We start from the raw sequence: 10797 nt of genomic DNA, 5'->3' as shown, positions 1-10797 counted from the left end.
TGGAAGGTCAGAAGGTTGGAATGCTGTGAGGTTGGCAGTGGTCTCAGGGATGGGCTGCACCTGGCCCTTGAGGAAGAGGGCTGTGTGTGTGTGCAGGGGAGAAAGCCATGCCCTGAAGTGCAGTGATTCCATCCCGAGTCCCTTCTGCAGGTGTTTGTGCTGAAGCAGAGGTGAGCACACACCTGACTGTGCTGGGGAAGGTCCCTTTAGAGCCCCAATGGCCTGGAGGCACTGTTGGTAAATGTCTGCTGTTGTCCCCTCTCCCTGCAACACCATGTGAAGAAATGTTATGGATCTGAAACCGTAGGAGCTGACACAACTTCCAGTGTTGGCAGGGGTGTCCAGCCCCAGGAACTGACCCAGGGCAGGGGCAGCTCTGGCCATGAGCAGTGATGGAGAGCGTGAGGCTCATCAGGAGAGACTCAACAGGCAAGATCTTGTTTCTCTTTTACAGGAGAGACTTCAACAGGCGCTTTTCCCATAGTGATGTGGCTGTTTGTGGGGTCCCCTGGGCTCCTCAGGGCTGCAGAGGCCCTGCCGGTGATCCTCCCCTCTCCCCTGCCCTGCTGGGTGACCCTGGCAGTGCTCCTGGCACACTGGTAGCAATTTGTCACTCTGGGAGTGTCTCCTGGGCTTTGTCCTGCAGCACCCGACTCTCCCCTGGGCCCAGAGCTTGGCACTATCCTGATATTCCAGCTGCAAATGCCAGAGCACATGTTTGTTTTAAACTCACTGGACTGTAACTTGCAGTTCTGGACCTCTGGGGAAAGGTTCTGCTCCATGGGCCTGTTCTGCCAGAGTTATTGTTACTCGTTAGGACAAGCAGCTCTTGGTGCACTTCTGTGTTCATTGCTTCTTTCCTTCGTGGCTTCATGATAAGAAAAGAAAACTCTGGCCCTGGCTTGAAGCTCTGCTCTTCTGCATGCACTAATAATTGTATTTTAATGGCTCCAGATAAAGGATTAGCACTTGATTTTGGCAAAGATCTGATTTTACTGCTTAAAATAGTCTGGACTGTACATTTTATATGGGCAAGTGGTATTAAAAATTATTTGTACCCACCCAAAGGAACAAACCCCAGCTATCTGTACTCCTGGGATAAGTCATCAGGAAGTGTAGAGATAGGACAAGGAGTGATGGGTGCAGACTGAAAGAGGGGAAATTTAGGTTAGATAGAAATTGTTCCCAGTCTGTGATTGCAGGGTAAGGACACCTCAGAGAAGTCAGGAGTGCAGCTGGGCTGTGCTGGGGCTTTGGGCAGCCTGGTGCCTGTGCCCATGTCCCTTTGGGTGGGGTGCACTGAGATGGAAAGATAAAATACCGTGTCACCGGGCAGATTTAGTGCTGTGGCTGGAGCAGAGTGTCAGGACGTGCCTGAAGGTCTGTCACCTGTCACAGGGGGTGCTGAGGTGTTGATAAGGGCCAGTGCACCAATTTCATGCTGAAAGTGCTTCTCCTGTATCTGTAAATATTATTTTAGTGAACTGTCCATCTGTGCTCAGCCCACTGTTGGGTTTCTAAGCACCCAGAAAGGTCAGGCCGGGTTGTTTTTAGTGCTGTGTTGGATGAGGAGGTGTTTTCCAGCTGTTTGCAGGTGCTGCCGGGGCAGTGACATCTGGCAAAGGAAAGGGCAGAGGGGCTGGGGCAGGGTGAGAACACCTTGTGCTGCCGGGAGTGTGGCTCCTGCCCACACTGGGGTCCGTGGGGTCAGCACAACCTGAACCTGCAAACCCCAGAGCCTTGTTGTAGCTGTGCCATCACAAGGCCTGTGTCTGTATTGTATTTGTATTCCAAAGCAGAATGGATTTCAGGTGTCACAGCGGGCAGGTTCATCCTGTCCCGGGGTGGCCTGGGCAGAGCTCACCCCAACCCAGCCCCTGGCAGTGGCTCCAGGAGACTCCTGGTACCACATCCAGGAGGAGCTGCCCTGGCTGCTGGTGATGGGCACTGGGTTCTGCTGCTCTGGCCGTGTTCAGGAGCTGCTCCTGCCCAGCCCCGCTCACCCCCGAACCCCCTGTTTAATGCTGTTAAACATAACAAATCAGCCCGTTCCACACCACCGGGGCTTTTCTTTGCTGTTGGTTTGGGGGGCTTTGTTCCAGTGAAAGGGAAAAGCCAGGATGGGTGTTGTGAGGATCCATCAGGTCCTTCTGTACCGCTTTGTTTTCCCTCGGGTCACGCTGTTCACATGTGCATGTGTGTTAAAGGTGCGAACACTCCTAAGCGCTCGCCCTTTCGAGCTCTTTAGTGTCATTCTCGGCAGTTTTTAACTGTTCACACATTTCAGAGCACAAAAATAGAAAAGGAGTGCTCTCCAAAAGTGTCTCCAGCAAAACCGGAGCGGCAGCAGCGAGCCCCTGGCACTGCCGCGGATGCCACGCTGACGAGTCTCTGTTTTTGTGCGGTGTACTTCTTGACTGAGCTATTCATAAACTGTGCTTTCAAGTAATATGTTAAAAATAACCATTTCCTGAATAACCATTTCCGACACCTCTCTGTCCCCGGTGTCGTGGGAGGGGAGGAAAGGGGTGGCACAGGGCTGTGGCCGGAGGTGTCACCCATTGCAGAGCCCAGCGATCCGGTGGGTGAGGAACCTCATCCCTTCCAGCTCAAACCACATTCCATCGTCCGCCAGCTAATTCTCAAATGGCCTGGGCCACTCTCCCCACCCCCTGAGGATGAAGCTCCTGTTTGCTCTGGGTATGACTGAGGTGCTGAATCCATTTTACCGATTTACTTCTCACTAGGAAGTTCCTGCAGAGCTCCTTGCTCAGCACCCCTTGGGAACCTGTGCTCCTACAGCTCAAGAACAGCCTGTCCTGCACGAGGGATGTGACATTTCCAGTGAAGTTTGTGGCGTTTTATTTTCATAGGAAGAAATAATGGAGCCATTAATTTTGCTGCCCATGATCCCTGAAGAAAAGTCCAATAAATCAGTAGGTGGATGACACCCTGAGCCTCTCCCTGTGCCGTCAGACCGGGTCCTGTGGCCAGGCTGGCATTTTCTGCCTCCTCTGTGTGCTCTTTTCCTGCCTGGATGGAATTTTTAATCTGCTGCAATATGAAGGTCACTTTCATAGGCTGAATAACATCAAGGAGTTTGGACATCGGGAGGACTGATTGTTCCCAGTGGTTATTTTTAGAGTGATACCTGAGGAAACAAACAGCCCACGTCCCACGAGCAGAATGAAAATAAGTTGGAAACTTTAAGGAAAACGCTGCCAGAGCCGGGGCCCTGCCCCTCGCCCCCGTGGTCTCCTGCCTTACAGGTGTGTGTGCAGTGCTGAGCTCTGCAGCTTCTCACCTGCTTCCACACAAAGTGTCTGGGGCTCTGGAGAGCTCCTGGAGCCTTTCTCTGCCGGGCTGCTCAGCCCTGTCCGGGCTGGGGCTCCGCTCTGGCCACCCAGCAGCGCTGATCTGTGTGGAGATGCTGCAGGATGTGGAGATGGGGGTGCAGATACTGCAGGATGGGGGTGCAGATGCTGCAGGATGGGGGTGCAGATGATGCAGGATGGGGGTGCAGATGATGCAGGATGGGGGTGCAGATGCTGCAGGATGGGGGTGCAGATGCTGCAGGATGGGGGTGCAGATGATGCAGGATGGGGATGCAGATGATGCAGGATGGGGGTGCAGATGCTGCAGGATGGGGATGCAGATGATGCAGGATGGGGATGCAGATGCTGCAGGATGAGGGTGCACATCATGCAGGATGAGGGCTGGTGTCCCTTGAGCCCCCCGGAGCCCTTGGTGACCGCTCCAGGGCTGTCCTTGGCCCTGCAGGGCTCTGCCACCCGCGCACGGGGTCAGTGTTGCTCCACTCCAGCAGGGCCCGGGCTCCGGGAGCGCAGGACAGGGAAGGGACACAAACCCTGCACGGTGCCCGAGGCACCCTCGGTCCCTGCCGGCCCGCTCGGTTCCTTGGGACGGGGGGGACCTGGGCCCGAATCCTGCACGTCCCCTGGTGCCTTCTGTGCCCCTGGGTGGCCGGGTCAGGACAGGGGTGAGTGCGGGGCACTGACTGATTGCTCTGACAGCTCCGTGCCCCGCAGCTCCGCTCGCCAGCCCTGGCTGCAGCCGGGACGGGCCGGGTGAGGAGGAGATTCCCACGGCACACCTGGCAGTGCATTGACACACCTGGCCATTCCATGACACACCTGGCCATTCCATGGCACACCTGGCAGTCCATGGCACACCTGGCAGTGCCTGGCACACCTGGCAGTGCAGGACACACCTGGCAGTGCAGGACACACCTGGCAGTGCATTGACACACCTGGCCATTCCATGACACACCTGGCCATTCCATGACACACCTGGCCATTCCATGGCACACCTGGCAGTCCATGGCACACCTGGCAGTGCAGGACACACCTGGCAGTGCAGGACACACCTGGCCATTCCATGACACACCTGGCAGTGCCAGGGCACCCAGGCCATTCCCAGACTGATGGGGACCCCCAGCTCTCGGGGATGGTGATGGGCACCTCACTGGAGTTCTCATTTCTGGCTTTTTTCTCATTACGTGCCAGGCAGAACAGTCAGAGACCTCTTCCTGTTGCTTTTTCCTCTGTAAGTTTGGGATCAACTCTTGCCACAGCCTTATCCAGAAGCAGTGCTGGATAATCTGTCCTCTTCTAAAGGAAATTCCTTTTCCGACATTAGCAGAACATTTGTTTGTGTGACAGATCCCATTTAGCTTTTGACAAGCTCGCTAGATGGTCAATTTATTTCACTTTTTAAGTGAAATAATTAATAAAGGAAAGGAATTGCTTTCTTTTGCCAGCCCTACAGAGACATTTGCCTTTGTGAAATAATTTTTATTTATGTCTCCTTTAATGGCTGTGTAGCACAATTTTATAGCTTTGGATTGTGTCCGTTAGGAGCAGGATTTTATCACTGAATTTAGATGCTGGAAGCGTGTGTGTGCATAATGCAAGATATCCCAGGTCTGCGGGCAGCTCCGTGCAGGAATAATCCGGCAGTGGTCCATCGGTGCCCGGGGGAGCTGGGCAGCTCCTGTGTGCTCCTGTTCCTCTGAGCTGCTGTTCCTCTGTGCTCCTGTTCCTCTGAGCTGCTGTTCCTCTGAGCTGCTGTTCCTGTTCCTCTGAGCTGCTGTTCCTCTGAGCTGTTCCTCTGAGCTCCTGTTCCTCTCAGCTCCTGTTCCTGTTCCTCTGAGCTGCTGTTCCTGTTCCTCCGAGCTCCTGTTCCTCTGAGTTCGGCTGTCTCCTGCCCTCTCTCCGAGCTTTGGGCAGCTGCCGGTACCTCCCGGCTCCCCCTGCCCCCCAAATCCCCCGGTGCTCCTGGTGCTGCGGGGACCCTCAGGGACGCGGAGCTGGGATGTCCAAAGCCTGCCCAGGCAGCACAAACTCCTTACCCCGCGGTGAGGCCACCACGGGCGGACACGGGGCTGAGAGGAGCTGAACTTGCCTCTGCACCCTGCGAGCGAGGCGAGAGCTCGGGCAGGAGGGGCAGCAACTGCTCCAGAGCCCTTCGGCTTGCTGGGATGGATCTGGACACAGCTCCTGGGCAGGGGAACTGAGGCACGGCTGGACAGGGGGAACTGAGGCACGGCTGGACAGGGGGAACTGAGGCACGGCTGGACAGGGGGAACTGAGGCACGGCTGGACAGATCAGTCGGAGACCGGCTGCACTCCGAGGTTTCACGGCCAGCGCAGCCCGGAGAATTATTACCACCCTCTGTTTTATCCAAACAATGATCTTTAAGGGAGGAAAAAAAAAAAGAAGGGACTGTTCTAAAAGTGCTTTGTTTATGCGGCTCCATTAAGTTTGGAATAACAGAGATGGTATCGCGTAATCGAGGCAGTCACTCTAAAGCACGAATCCACCGGGGCCGATGATGGCTCGGAGAGCCCCAGTGAATCAGCTGTTAACTGCTGCCGGTCCGCGGGATGCTCCTGCATCCGCCACAGCCGGGCCAGCAGCCTCTGCCCAGCCGCGCTCGCCTCCGCCCCGCGGCGAGCTGAGGTTGTCCCCAGTCTCACGGACACGTCCGTTCTTTGACTAATCCCGCATTCACCAGTAGATTCCAGGCTGGCATTTGCTGTTTGTTCTTCCCAGGCAATGCGCTGCAGGGCCCGGGGGAGGATGGATGGAGGATGGAGGATGGATGGATGGATGGATGGATGCATGGATGGATGGATGGATGGATGGATGGGGAATCGCTGACTGCCGGAGCCGCACACCCCGAGCCAGGGAATCACCGCGGATCCACGGAGCTCAGACACTGCGGGCTCCAGAATCCCCATTAAAATTCCGTGTTTCTGCTTCCACAGGACAGCAGCGGGGCTTGTGCGACCTGTCCCGGGGAGGAGCAGCTCCAGCAGCCGGGGGTGACCTGCTCGGGCAGGCGCCCAGGTCAGTGACTTTCATTCCTGGTTTTATTGGAAGGCTCAGGAGTTCAGCTGGGCTCTCTGGGGGGAAGCTGGGAGGGGATTTGCTGCCTTGGCTCGGCAATCTGCCCCCCAACAGGGGCTTGCAGCTTCATCCCTTGGTGGGGACAGTCCTGTGCTGGGCGCTGAGCTGGGTTCAGAGGCAGGGGATGGTTTGTGGTCAGGCAGGAGCTCAGCGATGGAGCTGGAGCTGCTGAACCTCTGCCTGGCTCCAGCCCCGCTGCCAGGGCTGGGCTGGGGCAGTGCCGGGCTCCTTTCCCCAGGGTTTCAGTGACAGCTGCTGGAGGTGGTGCTGCTCATTGTATGGGAGCTGCAGCGCTGGAGAGCACAGACAGGGTAGAGGAATCTTGTGGGGTTCAGCAAAAGGCCATTCCTGTCCTGCCGGGCGTTTCCCGAGCACTTCCCACTTCCAAGTGCCCTTAATTGCTCTGTGTGAAGGCCTTTGTTTGTCAAAAGGCATCTCCATCCATCCCTCTCCATCCATCCCGAGAGGCTGGAGCTGGTCCCCGCGCTGCTGGGGACACTGGGGGCTGCATGCTGGGGACACTGGGGGCTGCATGCTGGGGACACTGGGGGCTGCATGCTGGGGACACTGGGGGCTGCAGGACCCCGGGGCAGCACAGCTCTGCCAGGGGACACCTCCAGCTCCCCTGGCACCAGCAGCCACAGCCAGGCCCTGCAGGTAATGCAGCAGAAGGGTTCCCTTTGCAAAGGGAACATAAAGCCTCTCCCGCCGGCAGGAGTTAACAGGAGGCTCTGGAATCGCGGTGATCCCCTGGAGATCTCATTTCGGGACTGTTTATGCAAGAGTCATCTGTTACAAGGTTATTAAGAAGCGAATGTGGGAGTGCACAAATTAGGCAGGATTGGCTGTTGTCCTTGGAAATTAGGGATCATTTGAATACACTCAGGCATTGGGAAAGAGCCTGGAGGCAGTTCCAGAGGTTTTGAAGGAACCTTTCCGATTTAGCAGCAGGAGAAGCAGCTGCTGGGGGAAGGTGCCAGTGCATCCCGGGGCACAGAGTCAACAGAGGCAGTTTTTAATGCAGCCTGCCAGCAGCCTCTCCCCGTGGGTGCTGGTTGTGGCTGGGCTGGGGTCAGTTTTCCTCGCAGAGGTCAGTGTTTGGGCTTTGGATTGGGACAGAGTGTCCTTTTCCTCTGGAGCTGGTTCTTAGCTGCTGGCTGGGGCTGAGCCGTGCCACCGAGCTGTCCTGCACCACGGCAGCACCAACCTCAGCATGGACCCTGCTTTGGGCACATTGTGTGGAGAGGGATGGACATCTTTTGGGACTTGGAGCTCTGCATTTGTCCTGAGTACTGCCCAGGTCTTGTAATGTGCTGGGAACAGGTGGAATAAATGTGTTTGTGCCAGACGAGCAGGGTCTTCCTGAGCAGGGTTTTTTCCTTGCAGATGTTCTCCATCATTGTCTTTTTAACCTGAGATCCTCCTGGTGTCATAGAGCAGCTCTCCCACCTCCTCCTGCATCCTGCAGCAGTGAGGGGATGTCCTGCTGCCTCCTGGGGTGATTAGTGAGCTCGGGTGAACACAAGGGGATGTTGAGAACAGTCACCGATTACATTTTTTATTTAGACTTTAGATCTTTTGCAAATGAAGAAGAAATTCTAATTATCAAAGAAATCCCAATTAACAAGCACAATACCAGCAAAATAATTTTTTAGAAATGTATTGAAAGATGAAGGTGACTGGGGTTATTATTGTTCCTTTTGCATTTTCAGAGCCAAGGCAGATGTTATTTATTACCACTATTTCTACCATAGTAGTTAATTTTGAATAAACATTAGGATTCTACTCCATCTGATCCTCACTGGAGTGTTGCAATCTCTGTTGCTGCTGCTGTTGTAAATGTGATTGCAGATGCAAGAGCTCAGCTAGAACATACTGTCTTCACACACAGGAAAGAGAAGGTTTCACAGGAAAAACGCCAGTAAACCAGAAGACCAAAATAAGCTCTTAGTGTGATGCTTTGATTTTCCGTGTGGTCTGTCAAAACCAATTCTTTGGCAAATTCCTGCCTCCACTTCACTGCAGGCTCTGCCAAGGTCCCCCTGTACTGGGGCACCGGGGGAGCATCGTGTGGTGGAGCAGGAGCTGAGCTCTCCCCTCTCCTCCCTGCCCAGCCCTGCCAGCCCTGCCTGCCCTGCCAGCCCTGCCAGCCCTGCCCAACCCTGCCAGCCCTGCCCAGCTCTGCCTCTCTGTGGCTCCTGCCAAACCCTTGGCTTCCAATCTTTGAGAGTCCAGAGCCCGAGAGAGGCGGGGCAGGTTTTCCTGAACAGCAAAAGCTGCCCCTGCAAAGTCATTCCTTCCCAGATATTCACAGATACACATGAACTTGTACCTGTGTGCTTACAGGCGGGGCTACCAACAGTGAGGGCCCAGAGAGTTTGGACAAGCTGTCGAAGCTATCCAAATAGCCTAAATAATCATCAGGCCAGATCCTGCTGGCCCCAGCAGTTGCTAGTGGTTGTTCCGAAACAAATACAAACCCAGTTTGCTCTCAGAGTCATTCTTGAAGCACGAGATAAACTTCATCCTCTCCAGTGCTGCTGCCAGAGGTCAAGCAGTGACCCCTCAGGGAGCCCCCTGACCCTGCCTGGGGCTGGCTGTCCTCTGCCTGGGACATCCCTGGCTATCCCTGCAGGATCCATCTCGGGGCCTCGCTCTGCTCCAATCCTCCCGTGTTGCCAGGCTCAGGGAGAGGCTGTGCCCACCCAGCCTCACCTGGGCACAGCTGGGGGCAGCTGGAGGCAGTGGTGCCATCACCCCTCCCCACAGCCCCTCCCTGTGCCCCCAGCCCGGGGGATGAGCATCCTGGGATGCAGGCACACTGGCAAGGAGGGACCGGCTCCCGGAGCCGTGTGCCACCTCCCTGCTGCCGGCCGTGGGGTGGGAGTCCTGCCATTCCTGGCAGGTTTTAATAGAACTTCAGCTATATTTAGATGAAAAATAAATACATTCTTGGCTTGCACACGTTTTTTGATGGCTGATGAATGAGCAGGACCTCTTTCACAGGAAACTATCACATTCCTGGGGCTCTGCTGGGCGCAGGGAGGGGGCCCTGCCAGCCTGTGCTCGGTGTCGTCACTGCAGAGCACTTTCCATGGCTGTTATTAATAGCTGCACTCTGTATTTATTATTAGTGCTGCATGGGAATGAGGAGGGGCACCTGGGGACGCTGACAGCCTCAGCCTGTGTGTTTGTGAGGGCAGAGGGACCCTGGGTTGGAGTGTCACAGATGCTCCCTGGGGACAGCATCTGAGAGTGGCCCGTTCCAGTGATGAGGGATGCTCAGGGCCTTGGCTTGTTCCTGAATTTCTCCTTATGGACTTGCTGCCCAGGAATTCCCACAGCGTGGTCCTGAGCACACCCAGCCCGTGTGTCTGTCCAGCTGCCAGGGGTGCAGATGCCACCGAGGCAGCTGCAGCTAGGGCACAGCTGTGGCTTTGATTAAATTTGCTGTTATTCCAGTCCTCCAGAGTCTGAGCAAGCCTTGGCAAGGCCCCATCTGTGCCCGAAGGAGAAAATTCTGCTGGGTAAGCCCAAACCTTCCTTCACCGCCCCCCTGGGCCTGGGTCTTGAGGGGCTTTATAAATCAAATTCAATCTTTTGACTTCAAAATCAGTTTCATCCAATAAATATGAAAATCTGGCAGTGCTCATGCTGCCAGCTCAGCCCCTCCTGCCCAGTGTCAGGGGACAGCAGATTCCCAGTGGATTTGGCTGTGGAATCCCCCTGCAGCTCCATCCTTCCCCAGGCTGCTGAGCACACCAGGACCCCCCAAACAGCTGCTCCGTGCCAGGAGCCCTGCAGTGACCCCTGCAGTGTCCCCTGCACTGAGCCCTGAGCCCTGCACTGAGCCCTGCACTGAGCCCAGCCCTGAGCCCAGCCCTGAGCCCTGATCCCAGCCCTGAGCCCAGCCCTGAGCCCAGCCCTGAGCCCTGCACTGAGCCCTGAGCCCAGCCCTGATCCCAGCCCTGAGCCCAGCCCTGAGCCCAGCCCTGAGCCCAGCCCTGAGCCCAGCAGCTCCCAGCAGTTCCTGCCCAGCCCTGGGGCTGCTGTAGGCTCCACACCGTTTCCCCCTTCTGCAGCAAGGTCAGGCTTCCTCCCTGCTTGGCTTCAAACCCCTTTAAATTCACATTTCTTCTATTGCCCAGAACAGGTTCGTTGCTCTGTGCTGAAAAGCCAAAATCACGCAGAAGGAACTCCCCAAAAACAATCTCTTGTCCCCAAAAACAATCTGTTCCCAGGAAGAGTTCTCACGGCACCGATGTGTCCATCTCTCGCAGCACTGGGATCCTTCCCACGCTGACCCCGTGCCCTGCCTGCGTTTGGGGAGGAGAGAGCTCTGGCTTGGGCTCATTTTCTCTCATT

Source organism: Parus major, chromosome 12 (genome assembly GCF_001522545.3).
Source record: "Parus major isolate Abel chromosome 12, Parus_major1.1, whole genome shotgun sequence".
NCBI lineage: Eukaryota > Metazoa > Chordata > Aves > Passeriformes > Paridae > Parus > Parus major.
This window is presented reverse-complemented; position numbering follows the sequence as displayed.